Source organism: Pinus tabuliformis, chromosome 2_1, assembly GCF_031772625.1.
Source record: "Pinus tabuliformis cultivar Carrire ecotype Pingquan chromosome 2_1, CPIR1, whole genome shotgun sequence".
Taxonomy (NCBI): Eukaryota; Viridiplantae; Streptophyta; class Pinopsida; order Pinales; family Pinaceae; genus Pinus; species Pinus tabuliformis.
In genome coordinates, this window is record NC_142299.1 from 856,583,507 (window position 1) to 856,598,910 (window position 15,404).

The window sequence follows — 15,404 nt, forward strand, 5'->3', positions numbered from 1 at the left end:
AACTTTTAATAAATTTGAAAAATTAGATTTGTGTCACTTGGCTCCCGCCCATCAATTTCCCAGGGATTTGAGAATATTCCAATTCTAATAAGTTCCTTCAATGATAAGTTCCTCATTATTATTTATAACATCCATTTATATGTAAGGAAATGTTATTTAGCAAAATGGTCCTTTAATTTTAATAAATCTAAAAAATTAGATTTGTGCCATGTGGATCCCCACCCACCAATTTCCTAGGGATTTGAGATTATTCAAATTCTAATAAGTTCTTCCATGATAAGTTCCTCATTATTATTTATAACATTCATTTATATATAAGAAAATTTTATTTAGAAAAATGGTCCCTTTTACAAAAAGATGTTTAATTCTTTTTTTTCCTAAGTTAAAGTTGACCCGTGTCAAAAAACAAATGGACAAATGTCAAATGGAGATGAAAAAGGTAGACAATGCCTAGCCTGGCCATTTTCAAAAGGAGAATATTCACATAATGTTACTATGTTTTGTTTACAAAATATGAAATATTAATAGAAATTGAAATCTAGAGTGCAATCAAACAAAACTTTAACCATACCTTTAGCATATAATGTTTCAAGGTCCTTATTATGTATCCCTAGTATTTGATGCCACATCATTGTCCTTTTTCTAAAGATAATCGGGGCTCCATATGATTCATTTCCACCCTTGGGAAAAAAAACTCTGAGCCGAAGCACATAGACTCCATTATATCTTTCATACGAAAATGCTCCCATTTGAGGCTTTTTATGGATATTGAGCTCTTGGTATGTTATATGTTTTGCAAGATACATTTAAAGTTATAGGAAATATAGGAACATATGGAGAAGAGTGTTGTTCACCCAATCCCTATGATTAGGTGTGAACATCCCCCCCCTTAATCTGAAGGGAAGTTGGTGAGTCCAAGCATCGTTCTGAATCTTTCAAGCTTTTCTCTTCCAAGCGTTTTGGTGAACATGTTTTCAATTTGCTCATTATTGGAACAATCATGAAGATGGATTGTTTTGGCCTCAACATGATCTTGAATCAGATGATATTTTGTATTGATGTGCTTCATTCAATCATGGAATTGTATTGTCAATCATGAGTGGAGACGATTGTACTTGTTTTACCTACAAATCTTCAAGAATTCCCTGAGCCACGCAATTTCTTTTGTTGCCTCAACTGTTGCCACATATTTGTTAGGATATTTTGACACATAGGATATAGTTAAGTTCAACTTGGTCTAGTGTAGAGTTAGGTATAGAGTTAAGTAAAGTGTGTTTCTTTACCGTTGTACATTTTGTAACTTACAATCCGACGGTCACGATATGTAGCGATCCGACGGTTCATTCTCTCCTCGGTATTACCGACACTTGATCCATGGCTTGACACCCGATTGGTCCATGAATTCTATTTAAAGCGCATGGAGGGTCATTTGTAGGGTAATCCGTGCATGAGAGAAGCTTATGTAAATTTTCATTCTTTGATTAATAAATTTCCTGAAGTGGCCGCGTTGGGTCAGGCCGTGGACTGTTTCCCTCTTTGAGGGTTTTAACCACGTCAAAAATACTGGTGTATTGATCTGTGATCTGGTTGTGAGCGGTGTCCTTTTGGTGTTCTTTCTGAGGAACTTACCTTGCAAATTCCTACATGGTATCAGAGCTATTTGAGGGCCACGTCCATTGGTGATCCAAATCTGAAGCCGGTAGAACTGCATCCGACTGTCGTTTCCTAGATCTACTGTTTCTGACTGCTTTCGGGCCGAGTGGACTGCTCTGTTGTGTTCAGAGCATCTGTTCCAGTGAGGGACCCCTTTCTTTTCACGCAAAAGGGTTTCCGGTAGCCCTAGATGCGTCATTTTTAAGATCTGGAGGTATATAGTGTTTATTTGCAGTTTACTATTGTTTTCTCTGTGCTTACTTCGGTTTCAGTTTATTTAGTTTTTTTTAACCGGATCTATACCTTTCATTTCTACGTATGCTCTTTTCCCTGCGACTCTGTGCGATCTGGGCAAATCAGAAACAAAAAGGAAGGATTTTTCTCATGCATATTCTCTTTTCCCTGCACCTTAGTGTGATCTCGGAAAATCAGAAACATTGAGAAAAATATTTAGTTTTTCGGCTAAAGCTAACTTTGAGCCACAAGGTTCAATTTTTGAAAATATTTAGTTTTTTGGGTAAAGCTAACTTCGAGCCGCAAGATCAAGCACGTGGTTTGATAGGGATGTATATTTCTCCAGATCTTAGATTCCATATTGCAGAACTTGAAACTCCTCATGAAGCCATGGAACAAATCAATAAAGTTTTTGGGATTAAAAATGAAATTAGAGCCCATCAACTTGAAAATGAGTTGCTTACATTGGACCCTAATAATTTTTCTTGCATTGAAGATTTCTTGTCTAAGTTCAAGACCCTTAGATATCTTTTGGAAGGTGTTAAGGTTAAGAAAGAAGATAGTAACCTTATTTATTCCATCCTTACTAAGTTGGGACCAGCCTACTCTGTATTTGTTTCCACCTTCCATTCTACAAGAGAAGCCTTCATTTCTCAAGGAAAAGACTACAAGACCCCTTCCTTTGACTCTTTTTGTGATTCTTTAATAAGAGAACAAGAAAAACTCTTACACCTTGGTCTTCTTAATCTTGGAAACTCTTCCAGGAAAGCGTTAGCCGCCCAGCAGCAACCAAATTCAAAGAATCCTAAGAAGTCATATCCTAAAAAGAATGGTCCTAAACCAAACAAGGGTCCTAAGCAATTTCAGCCCCAAAATGAAAAATCATTTCAACAAAATAATAAAAACAAAGGGAAGAAGATTGATAGACATTGGAATTTTTGTAATCGAGATGGCCACTTAGAATCAAAATGCTTTAAAAAGATGGAAGCCTTGGAAGCAACAATGAAGAAGCATAACATCCATTTGGGGCAATCTTCAACTTCAACTTCATCTTCAGGAATGGCACTTTCTGCATGTGGTTGTCAAGCATCTCGGTCTGGCTATGCATTAAATGTATCTTCTTCTTCTCATTCTAATGAGTGGCTCACTGATTCTGGAGCTTCTTATCACATGGCCAAAAACAAAGCCATGTTCTCTTCTTTAAATGATTGTAACACCAAAAATATATATGTTGGTGATGATAGATATCTTAATGTTGTAGGGACTGGAACTGTTCATCTAGACAATGGTCAGTTTAATGATGTATTATGTGTTCCAACCTTATCCTGCAACCTTCTATCTGTATATCAGATAACTCATTCAGGTGAAGGAAAAATCGTTGAATTTTCACCTCATGATGTTGTAATCAAGGACTTAAAAGATCCTAAACAGATTTTGGCTACTGGCATTGCTGATGATTCTACAAGGTTGTATAAGTTTCACAACTTTGGGTCATCAAATCTTCCCTCAGTATTTGTTGCTCATAACGATGAAGTGAGCAAACTTTGGCATGAGCGATTTGGTCACTTAAACTATCGCTCCCTTCAGCATCTATGTAAAGAAAATATGGTGACAGGTCTTCCTATGGTATCTTGCAGAGATGGTGTTTGTTCCGGATGTGCACTCGGAAAACATCATCAGGACAGTTTTGAAAAACGTACCTCTTGGCACGCCTCAGCCCCTTTACAACTTGTGCATAGTGATTTATGTGGTCCACTTCCAGTTGTGTCATTCTCTGGTTGCAAGTATTTCTTAACTTTCATTGATGATTTCTCCAGACGCACTTGGGTATACTTCTTAAAACTCAAGAGTGAAGTATTTAACACTTTTTTGGCCTTCAAGGCCTTTGTTGAAAAACAATTTGGACATCAAATTCTTAAGTTAAGATCTGATAATGGCGGAGAATATGTTAAAAACACATTCATCAACTATTGCACTGAGAATGGAATTCAAATGCAACATACTGTTCCATATACTCCGCAACAAAATGGTGTAGCTGAAAGGAAGAATCGCACCTTAAAGGAAATGGCTAATTGTATGCTACAATCTAAAGGACTTGGTCTTAGTTTTTGGGCAGAAGCAATTAACTGTGCAAATTACATAATAAATCGCACTCCTACTAAGGCTTTAAAGAATATCACTCCAGAAGAAGCATGGAGCTCAATCAAACCAGATGTAAGTCACTTTCGTGTTTTTGGAAGTGAAGCGTGGGCCCACATTCTAGAGGAAAAGCATAAAGCTTTAGAACCTAAGAGTGAAAAATGTACTTATTCCATTTAAGTCCAAAAATGTTATCATTATAAGAGATGTAAAATTTGATGAAAATATATCGGCCTGCGAGCCTAGTCCGGCGGATGTGCCACCTCTCCCTATCTCTTCTACCTTTGAAAACATTTCTTCTTCAGATGATGAAAGTGAGGATGACAATCCTTCCCCACCATCTCAGGATCCTCCTTCAGCTCCTGAGCTTCCAAAATGGGTTCGTGCTACTCGAGATGCAGCAGGTGATCTTGCCGGTGATCCTACAGATCAGCGACGCACACGTTCTCAGTTCGAGAGAGCCTCTTCTTTACTGGCTCAAGCTCCAATAAATTATGATCTTGACACCTTTGCAGAAGCTTCAGGCCATCCAGATTGGGAAGCAGCTATGAATGAAGAATATCATTCATTATTGGCAAATGATACATGGGATCTTGTTCCTTTACCAAAGGGATGAAAACTTGTTAGATGCAAATGGGTTTACAGAACCAAGTATGGACCAAATGGGAAAGTTGATAAACATAAAGCTCGTCTTGTTGCTAAGGTCTTTTCACAGGTTGAAGGCATTGACTACACTGAAACCTTCTCCCCTGTTGCCAAAATGAACTCTATCCGCCTTGTTCTTTCCCTTGCTGCCTCTTTCAAATGGGAAGTCCATCAGATGGATGTTAAATCTGCCTTCTTGCATGGGGACTTGCATGAAGAAATCTATATGGAACAACCCATTGGCTTCATACAAACAGACTCCAGCCTTGTTTGTCGACTTAAGAAATCCCTTTATGGTCTCAAGGAAGCTCCTCGGGCTTGGTATGCCAAAATGGATAGCGTTCTTTTAGAATCTGGCTTTTCTAGGTGTCATTCTGACAATACTGTCTACACCAAGAAAGTGGGAAACTCTCTTATCATCCTTGTTCTTTATGTTGATGATCTTATCCTTACTGGTAGTGATCCCAACCTTAAAAACCATGTGAAGTCTAGCCTCAAAATGAAATTTGAAATGACAGACTTAGGACACTTACACTATTTTCTCGGTCTTCAGGTCTTGCAATCCAAGGAGGGTATTTCCCTTTCCCAGGCCAAGTATGCTTGTGATATTCTACGTAATTTTCACATGGAAGACTGTAAGCCAGCCCCTTCTCCCTTTCAGTATGGAGTCAAACTTTCAGTCACTTGTACTTCTCCTGAAGTTGATGCTACATTATACCGTCAACTTGTAGGAAAACTTTTGTATCTAACCCATACTCATCCTGACCTTTCCTTTGTTGTTGGCCTTGTTGCTCGGTTCATGCAAAACCCCCGTGAAAGTCATTGGAAATCAGCTAAAAGAATACTTTGTTATGTTCGAGGTACAGTTCAGTTTGGCATTCATTACAGTGCCAAAGCATCTCCTCTATTGGTTGGTTTCACTGATTCCGATTGGGCTGGTGACGCTGATGATAGGAAGTCTACTGCTGGTTATGTGTTCACTCTTGGTTCAAGACCTATTACATGGGCTTGCAAGAAACATGGTGCCATTTCTCTTTCATCAGCAGAAGCAGAGTATCGTGGTGTCATAGAAGCTAGTAAGGAAGCCTTGTGGCTTCGTCAGATCCTGTCAGAGTTTGGCTTTGAGCAGCAGCATCCGACTACACTTTGGTGTGATAATCAAAGTGCCATTCAGCTATGCAAAGATCCAGTCCAACATCAGCGCAACAAACACATTGAACTGCACATGCACTTCATCAGAAAGCTCATTCACGACCACGTTCTTGAAGTGCAATATTGTTCAATAGATGATCAAGTTGCAGACATCTTCACAAAGGCTCTCACAGAGGCGAAGTTCACTAAACTTCGATTTATGGTTGGAGTTCAGGAAGTTGTCACTAAGGGGGGATAGGCTCTAGTGCCTCCTTCCTTCTCCTATTGTGTCATATTTGTAAATCCTTCAATCCTATCCCAGGTTGTTCTTAAGGGGGGATGGTAGGATATTCCGACACATAGGATATAGTTAAGTTCAACTTGGTCTAGTGTAGAGTTAGGTATAGATTTAGGTAAAGTGTGTTTCTTTACCGTTGTACATTTTGTAACTTACAATCCAACGGTCACGATATGTAGTGATCCGATGGTTCATTCTCTCCTCGGTATTACCGACACTTGATCCATGGCTTGACACCTGATTGGTCCATGAATTCTATTTAAAGTGCATGGAGGGTCATTTGTAGGGTAATCCGTGCATGAGAGAAGCTTATGTAAATTTTCATTCTTTGATTAATAAATTGCCTGAAGTGGCCGCGTTGGCTCAGGTCGTGGACTGTTTCCCTCTTTTAGGGTTTTAGCCACGTCAAAAATACTGGTGTATTGATCTGAGATCTGGTTGTGAGCGGTGTCCTTTTGGTGTTCTTTCTGAGGAGCTTACCTGTAAATTCCTACAGTATTCTGCCTCTATTGTGGAATCTACTGGAATTGATTGTTCGCATGATCTCCAAGAGACAGCTCTTGATCCAAGACTCATAGAATAACCTGAAGTAGATACCCCAGTTTATTTATCTCCATCGAAGTCTAAATCAGAGTATCCAATCAAGCTTAGGTCGCCCACCTGTGTATACTTGATTCCAAAGTCTTGAGTTCCCTTCAAGTACTTTAGAACCCTTTTTGCAGTAGACCAATGCCCCTCACAAGGCTTTTGAATAAATTTGGAGAGGATTCGAGCAGTAAACGAAATGTTCGGTCTGGTAGTAGTTAGGTAGTTGAGACTTCCTACAAGTTGTCTATACTTTGTTGCATCCTCAAACTCTTTTCCTTCAATGGATGTGAGCTTTAAGTTTTATTCCATTGGAGTAGTCAAAGGACTGCATTCATTCATGCAAAACGTATTCAACAGATCTCCAATGTACTTATTTTGAGAAAGGAATATAGACTTCAGATGTTGTGTTACTTCAATACCGAGATAGTAATGAACATAGCCCAAATTAGTGATTCCAAAACCTTTCGTAAATTCCTTCTTTATGGATGCAATGTAGGTCTCATTGTCCCCTGTCATCAGAATATCATCTACATATACCACAAGATATACAACTATTTTGCCAACCTTATTGACAAACAAAGTTGCATCATCAAGATCATAATGTTTGAAATTGAGTTTCAGAATATGCTCACTTAGTTTTTCATACCAGGCTCGCGGTGTTTGTTTTAGGCCATACAATGATTTCACAATTTTGCATAATTTATGTTCATGTTCTTTCATAGAAAAGTCTACAGGCTGGGACATAAAGAAATTCTCTTTTAGATCTCCATTTAAGAAAGCAATTTTTACATCCATTTAATGGACTTTCCAACCATTTTGAGCTGCTAGGGCAAAGAGTGTCTGGATGGTAGCCCATTTTTCCGTGGGAGCAAAAGTCTCCTCATAATTGACCCATTCCTTATGTGCAAAACCTTTTGCCACAAGCCTGGATTTGTGCTTGTCAAGTGAGCCATCAACTTTATACTTGTTCTTGTAGACCCACTTGCGGCCAAGTGGCTTGGTTCCCAATGGAGGATCAAGCAGCTTCCAAGTGCCATTCTTTATTAAGGCATCATATTCCTTTTGTATTACTTCTTTCCATTCATCATGAGAAGTAACTTCTTTGAAGGAATTTGGTTCAAAATCAGTAGACAAATTCAATTCACAATCATAAGAAACATCCATATCAACAGGTGAATTAGAGTCATCTACATCACCTCCATTTTGCCTGTTTGAATTTCTAGTTCCTGTCTTTCTAACCTCATCATAATCAACAATTTCAAGTGTCTTTGTCAGCCACTTTGGGGGACCTTCCCTAGATGGTCCAATCTTCTTCGTTGATTGAGTTGGGACTAAACGAAGATTGAGTCTCCAAATTCTATCAATCACATCACTCAAAGTATCCCCTCTTCAAGATGTTGAATTTGATTATCAAATTCTTGAAATGATTTTTCATTTGCAAATCTATCCAAGTGATCAAGCTACTACTGAACAACATTGTCAGTTTTTGAAGATTCAAGAAAGATTACATCTCTAGATACAAAAAACTTTTTATTGACTTCATCATAGAGACAATATCTTTGGAGGTGCTTGAATACCCCAGGAAGATACACTTACGACTTCTTGCACCAAGTTTGTTTCTATGTACCTTTGGTATCAAGGCATAACATATGGAACCAAAGACCCTGAGATGCTTTACCGAAGAAATGTGCCCATACCACATTTCGTAAGGAGTCTTGTTTCTAATAGAATTAGATGGATATGTATTCTTTACATATATAGCACATAGAACTACATCAACCCAAAAAATTAATTTTACATTTTTGAAAAACATCATGGAGCGCACCATATTTAAGATTGTTCTATTCATTCTCTCAGCTACTCCATTCTGTTGGGGATTATAAGGCATAGTTGTTTGATGTTTGATCCCATGTTGGCAAAGATAGTTTTCAAATTCATTTGAATTGTATTCTTTTCCATTATCAATGCGAATACAGCCAATATGAGATTGTGCATCATTTCCGATGCATGTATGAAAGTTCTTGAATGTTTTAAAAGCATCAGATTTGTTCTTCAATAAATAAACCCAACACATTCTAGTGTAGTCATCAATAAATGTCATCATATATTCATTTCCATTTGCAGAAGGAACAAGCATTGGACCAAATAACTCTAAATAAATGAGTTCAAGTTTTCTATGTGCTCTGGAATGTGAATCATGAAAAGACTGTTTGCTATGCTTTCCTAGAATGCAAGCATCACATTGTTTAAGTTTCCTAGGAATTGTAGGAAAACTAGTAACACCATTTTTCTTCAACAAGCAAAGGCTATCATAGTTCAAGTGTCCAAATCTAGCATGCCATAATAAACTTGATGGAAATGTACCTTCTTAATAATGAGAATTGTATGAGAGATTTTGTGCACAAACAAAGGTACCCTGTAGCTTGAGAAACCTTTCTTCTTCAATCCTCGTCATGACAACTGAGTGGTCTAATGCTTTTCTCACCTCAAGCTTGCCATCAAAAATATGAATGGATTGTCCTTGCTTGTGGATCTACACCAAGGACAACAAGTTTCTCCTCAACTATGGGAGATATAGAACATGATGCAGAAGAATGTCTGGAGGACCAAGCAATTTAAGCGTTATTGTGCCAAGACCTGATGGCTTGAGTTTTTATTTTTCTGTAAAGTATACTACATCAACATTGTCAGTAAATTCTTCAAAAGAATCTCTTCTAAATTCACATGGCAAGTTTCTCCTGAATCAAGCAACCAATCATTTTTCCAAGATTGAATTAAGTGAAGCATTAAATAAGCCTTCATTTACTCCAATATTATAGTGTGCCCCAACAAAGTGAGTGGATTCCGGTGCTTTACCTTTCTCTTTGTCATTAGTTTTACCTTTGGTTTGGTTTCTTTCCTGCTCAATTCTATCCCAAGGCAACTTGCATGTGGATGCATCATGTGATCCATCTCTTTTACAGTGTATGTACTGCAAATCTCACTTTTCTCCTTGAGAGTGTCTGCCCCCTTGGCTCTCAAATTTCTTCCTTTTCCTCTTCGACCACCTCTTCCTCTAGAAGAATATTGAGAAATATTCCTTTCTCTATGAGCAAGGCACACAACCTTTTCAGAATAATGAGGGGTTGTCTTCTTCCAAAAATCTTTCTCTCTTTCAACAATTTTTTTCATAAGGGAGTCAAAGGTAATACCTTTGAGGTTTCCATTTCCTTGCAATGACTCAAGATAATTTGAGTAAGTGGGATAAAGTGCCTTGAGAAAATCTATCAAAGGAATATCCAGTTCAACAGTAGTGACTTTGATATCATGCATGATAGATTTCACTTCTGATGCAAGAGCAAGAGGATCACCATTTTGTAATTCGAGGGTGAATAGTTTAATCATGAGTTGAACAACTTCAAGTGCAGAGTGTGAGTCATAGGGTTCCTTCAGTTTTTTTAAGTCTTCAAAAGCATTTGAAAATGGCAAAATATGGTGACTCACCTCTTCATTTACTGATGCCGCAATCAATGCATAAGCCTTGCCGTTATTATTTTCCCAAATGGCTAATTCCTTATCTGAGGTAGGTTGTTCTCGCTCTTTGTCCCCATTTCCAACACACACTCCTTTCCATAGCTCATTAAAAATGAGAGCGTGTTCGATTTTCCGCGACCATTCTAGATAGTTTTCCTTGCTGGTGAGAACCACTTCAACAATAGATATTAATGAATGCATTTTAAAAATCTGTGTATTATAAAAGTACTTCTGCTGCCAATGTATACAATTCGTATTTCTGGTGGTAAAACAATCACAATATGATATGTATAGGGTGGAGGTATGACTGGGGGATGGTATATTTGGGAGAGGGAGTATGTAGGGGAGATTTTCAAAATAAATCGGATTTATTTACTGCGTAATGGAGTTATATGGAGGCATTGCGAGTGGTGGGACTTGTCTTGCAAGTTAAGATGGAGAGGATACCCTATAGCAGATATATGTGGAGGAGCGACAATGTGGGAGTAGTGCAACATAGGAGGAGGGGATGTATGGTCTAAGGAATAGCACAACATGGGAGGAGGGGCTGTATGGTCTGAGGAGCAGTGCAACGTGGTAGGATTTTAATGCAACGTATGGAGTGAGTAGAGTGGAAGTCTATGGATATCTTATATTTCAAAGTTACAATTTTGTTGTGGGTAACCCGGGAGTGGTATGGCCACACATCGTATATAATAGGTAGTGACAGGCCTTTGTAATATGACAGTGTGCAAGTCGTATGGAGTATGGGAGGTGTTGGACAGTGTGGGAGTGATGGTATGGGAGCATATACTTTCATAACAATGCATTCATAACAATAAAAAAAGGTGTATTAAACAGTGTGAGGGAGGTGTTAAGGATGATACTAGTGTGAGGGAGGTGTTATGAAAACAACATTGAAAACAATACAGCTCAGAGCCACAATGGCACCACAGTAGTTGAGTCTTGTCCCGTAGTGGTGTTCCCTCCTTAGCCTTCGATTTTGCTTCTGCAAGTTTTGGACTTAGTGGAGTTTTGATTTGGGAGTGCTACTATCCGAATCAGAGGTGTTGATATTAGATGCTAGAATAGGCACCACAGTACACTCAAAGGTGTCAGTTTTGCAATATGAGCAGAACATAGGTAGAATAGGAAGAATAGGAGTCAAAGGGGAAGGAATGCTAAAAATAGAGTTGGCTCTGTCAGGCTAGGAGGTAAATCCTCAAATGTAATTGTATTATTCATTCAGGTTGTTCATTATTGTATACAAGAGGGAGTGATTGTTCAGTTCATCTCTCGATGACTCTCCATTTTCTCTATTATTTATTTATATTTATTCACCCAATCCCCATGATTAGGTGTCAACAAAGAGTAAAAAACCTTTGATAGTTCCCATGGAATATGTTCAAATTGTGCAAAATCTAATGGAGCAACAAGTTGATGAACATGGAACTAAAAGAGAGTTAGAGGAGGGTGATTCGGTAATGAACATGGAAGTCAAAGACAATTAGAGGAGGATTATTGGGTAATTTTGATACTACAAACTTAGAAGCAATCAACACTCAAGGAAAAAAATTGAATCATAAACTTGCTCTAGAATTTTACTTACAAGCAACTTGTATGCCCTAATTCCAATGTTTCCTTCTGCTATCGTGTAACCTTGTTAAAGACATTAATGATGAGAGGTAACTCTTAAATCCTCTAATGAGATTGATATCCCCATATTGAAGGGTGTATATTGGAAAAAATAATTTACTCATAGAAGTGTGCGTCCATTCTTGAAAGTGCTAAAAAATTCAAGTCCATCCTCAAAAGTATGTGTGTGGGGCTTGGTGCAGCATTGGTATACAACAGTAGGATTGAGTGCATGTTTCCAAAAATGATTAGATGCAAAAAAAAAATCCATGTACATAACTTTATTAAATGCAAAAGTGCATCTAAAATATTTGTTATAAAATCTCACTCTCATTATACCACTATTCATTATACTACAATCCCATGATATAGTACGGAATAAAAAGAATGTACCAATAATGCTAAAGATTATTTCTAAAACAAAATAATATTACTTCAAAATAGTCTAAGGATTGAATAGGAAATCATAATAAAAAGAAAAAAAATGTAGGATGAAGTAAATAAAATATAAGTGATTTCTTAAAAATAGAATGTGATTTTCTCAAAAGCTAAGAAACAAAGATAAAGAAAAATAAAATATAAATATCTATAATAAGTTATGTGTGTTGAAACAACGAAAGAGGGAAAATAAATATAAATATTTATAAAATGATATGTGTGTTGTTAAAGATACTCATATACAACATCTGTCACAAAAAGAAATAAATATAAAACGAACTCTATTCTCAACTCTATTCTCAATTCTTTTCTCAGCCAATAAAAGAATTGAGAAACACTAAATCAAATTTGACATCCCTTCGAACATCTGTCACTCTGAGGGATGGAAAATACAAATGGTAGTTTTGGGGACTTTTTGTGTAACCCACAATTATGCCCAACTCTTTTGTAGGCTCTAACTTCTTCCTTTACTCTTTGGAGACATGGAAACAAGCAGAGGCTCCAAAGGTATTGAACTGTGACACATCAAGCTTCCTCCATGAGAAATTCTACTCTGGTGTGATCATGCCAATAATCCAATGAGGATTCTTGTTCTGTAAATACACCATTGTGTTGCATGCTTCAACCCACAATTGTAGAGGTAGGATTGGTCATGCAACAACACCTGTGCTACTCCCATAATGCTATGGTTCTTCATCTCAGCAACCCCATTCTATTGTGGGTTGTGGGGTGTTGTCAACACTCACCAAATTCCTTCTTTTGCATAATTTTTTTTAAACAAATTTGACATGTACTCACCTCCATTATCACTTCTAATATCCTTCAACTTCTTGCCCGTTTCTTTATCAACTAGTGCCTTGAACTCTAATAAATTAGAGAAAGTCTCATCTTTCTTCTACATGAAGAAGACCCAACACTTTCCTGAGAAGTCATCAATAAATATGACAAAATTTGTGTCTAGCAGTGGAGGTTGTCGAGAAAGGTCCATAGACATCAAAGTGGATCCTTTCAAGGACTACATGTTCTGTGATGTCACAATCATGGAAAGTGGCTTTTGTGTACTTCACGAAGGTACATCCCTTGCATGTACCTTGTTGCTCTTGTGCTCCTTTGGGGAGCCCTGTGGTAATCTATTGCATGATCTTTAAAGTGCCATGATCAAAATGACCAAGTATTTTATCCCAAAATTCACTCTCATCGTGACTCTACACCATCTCTGCCTTTGTGCTCAATGAAGCACAATCCTCCATATCTAGCTTGTAGAGGTTTTTCACATGAACCTCAATATTCTTCACCTATCATGTGGCTATGTGTCTTAGGAATTCCTTCCATTTGTTGAAGATCACATTGTAGCCACAGTCTTCGAAAACTGCAATAGATATAAGATTCTTCTTTAGACCCAGAAAAAGCATCATGTCCTTGAGACTAAGAGCAGAGCCTAACTCACTCTAAAAGGTGACTGCACCAATCTCGGTCACGATGTACCTTCCATGATATCCCATATTGATGTGCATTTGGAGATTCTTCTCCTCCAAATCATTGAAAAAATATTTGTTCCCCATCATATGGAATGAGGCACCGCTTTCAAGGTACCATACACTTCCCATCGTTGTGATGGCCATGCATGCAATTAGAGTAAAATCAAGCTCAAATTGTGCAGCTAAAGCTTCACCTATTGCTCCTCTTGAGGTCTTCTTATGTATCTTCTTATGTGTACACTTCGTGGAATAGTGCCCAAATTCATGAAAGTGAAAACACTTGATTAAGTCTTTCTTCTTCCCCCCTTGGCTAGATTCTGCTTTTGATTGGGATTTCTTCCCTTCCCCTTTATTTTCATTTCCATCCAAGGCACAATTACCCTCATCCTTGGCATTGGATGAAGTCCTGTCTCTGGTAAAGCGCCTTATTTCCTCCTGTAGCAAATCAGACCATAAGCATTACCAATTTGATAGTTTCTTCATCCCATTCGCTGGATCTTGGTAGTTGTGGCAACTCTTAGGAAGGCTTAGAAGGGATAGGCCCACCAAATCATCCACTTCTATAGTAACAGAAATTTTACCAAGATCTTCACGACATTGTGTGAAGCCGCTCAGGTATGGTAGAATGGTCTCATTCCTCTGCATCTTGATATTTCAAAGTTTGTCCTTGAGTGCCAACTTCTTATGGTCACTACTATTCTAGAACAAATCTATCAGTGCTTTCCACATTGCATGCAGAGTCTATCTCACATGGAGATTTGAGAAAATATGGTATCATACTCCCTCTAATATGATTCTCGTAACCTTGGCTACACACCTCTTCCATTATACTAGATCCTTAGCATCAGATGCTGCAAGTTTCAGAATATCATTATCAATTAATTACTTCAACCGATTATCCTCCAGTACTACCTCCATGCAGTACTTCCAAGACACATAATCTGAGCTTCCCTCAAGGGCATACTCGAGACTTAGTCCATTGAAAACCATATTTTCATTCCTGGAGTAAACCTACAACATTGATCTTCAAATTTAAATCTCCTGCAATGACAAATTCAAAATATTTTCACCAGAGTGATTCCAGCTCTAATACCATGTAGAAATTAATGTGTAGATTCAATACTTCTCATGAATTTACTAAATCATAAGACTTGAAGCTATTTTGCCTATTGGCGGAAGTTAATTCACCATATAGAACACAAATCATAGACATGCAAAAGGAAACATCACACACATGCACACATATTTATCTAGGGGAAAGCAAATACTCAAAAATGCTTACTATCTATATTTCATTAATCACATAATAGAGATGAAATATGTATGCTTAATCAATCTTGAGCACACCATGCACGTGTATAGTCTATCCCTTTGCTTGACTGATTGACCCTAACCAACATTTAGCCAATTGTAGGCCCCCCAAGCTCTTATTTCCTTGTGATGTTTCCCTAGCAAATTGGCCCATATTATTTAGGAATTTCCACTATTGAATTGTGCAATTCCCTAGGGTCCTTCATGTGACTACATGCATCACCTGTACACATGGGAATATGCTACAACTCATAGTACACTGCCTTGGAATCTCAATCTCAATTAGGTAACTCAAATTCTCTACATGCAACAATTATTTTTGATTGATTGATTAGATAACTGGTTGATCACTAAGTGTGGTT